Below are 1,620 nucleotides of genomic sequence, written 5' to 3' on the forward strand. Positions count from 1 at the left end.
CGTCGTCGTCGTCGTCGTCGTCGTCGTCGTCGTGTGTGTGTGTGTGTGTGTGTGTGTGTGTGTGTGTGTGTGTGTGTGTGTGTGTGTGTGTGTGTGTGTGTGTGTGTGTGCGGGTGTGTGGCCGTCCGGATGCAAGCCACAGGCCCCGTCACGCAGTCCCGGAACAGACACAGACACACACCCACGCACGCGAGAAGAGATAACGAGGAAGACCAGATAAACGAAAACAACAGAAAAGACCTTAACATGGAAACAAAAAAAAAAAACAGTAGAAGTGACCGGGGGAGTGCAGCACACCCACGCACACACACACACACACACGCACGTGATCCTGTGCGTGGAGGAGGAAGAGCGAGAGAATGAAGGGGAAAATAGAAATGTGAAGTCGCCGATGATAACAACTGAGGATGATCATCTTGACGTCGATCAGCGTCGAAGATGCGATAGGGCAGGTCGTATGGGTCAGAGGAGGAGAGGATGGGTGGTGGTGGTGGTGGTGATGAGTGCTTTTCAACATCGGGTGTGTGGCCGATGTCCCCCCTGCGTGACTCAGCACACTTCTGTCTTTGCGTCTGTTTCTCGGATCGGATGTGACGGGACACAAACAGCCACACATCCACACACAACCGCACACCCACCCACCCACCCACCCACACACACACACACACACGCACACCGACAGGAAGGCGGGCATGCACTGAGACATCGGGGCGTGTATGTGTAGGAAGAGCCACGCCGAGATCATCGGCACCCTCGTCGTTCATCCGGAATCTTCGAATAGGCAAAAACAAATGAAAGAAGACAAGAGAACAGAAGCCACGACACCCCCCCCCCCCCCCACACACACAGACACGCACCGAGAGTGGCCGGCAGGGGCGCACGAGCCGGTGCTGCAGCCAGCAAAGCGAGAGCAGCAACAAAACGCCCGAAAGGACGCCGCATGTGTTCTCACCGCGCGTGTGTGCGCGCGCGTGCGCGCGGGACACCATCTTCGTTTTATACCCTTTCCGGCTTCTCCCTTCCGTGTTTCGCGACGTCGCTTACACGTGTGCGCCCCGTGCGTGTCGCGCCTCTGCTCTCCGCGCTCGTGCGTCCATATTCCACGAAACCAAACAGAGAAAAACATAAACAGTAAAGAAAACGCGAAAAATAATGAAGGGATCGAGGCACCGCACTTGCGTGTGTGTGTGTGTGTGTGTGTGCGTCTGTGTGGACGGGGTTGGGGAGGGCCACTGTGTGAGACTTGCATTCACCGCTGCCTACATCATATCCTGATCCCCTCCCACACGCCCTCACGCCCTCTCGCACCCACTGGCAATGGCGGGTGGGGTCACACTGATTCCTGTGAAACTCACAGGTTTACTGTTTGCTGAAGTACCCCTCGACAGACGCCTTCGGCTCCGGCTTCATCGTGGGGGCGCCCTTCTTCCAGTTCGCGGGGCACACCTCGCCGTGCTTCTCCACGAACTGAAAAGCCTCCAGCAGGCGCAGAACCTCCTCCACGTTGCGGCCCACCGGCATGTCGTTGACGGTGATCTGGCGCACCATGCCATTGGGGTCGATGATGAAGAGACCGCGGTAGGCCACGCCCTGTTTCTCCTCCAGCACGCCGTAGGCACG

Source organism: Leishmania donovani, chromosome 15 (genome assembly GCF_000227135.1).
Source record: "Leishmania donovani BPK282A1 complete genome, chromosome 15".
Lineage (NCBI taxonomy): Eukaryota > Euglenozoa > Kinetoplastea > Trypanosomatida > Trypanosomatidae > Leishmania > Leishmania donovani.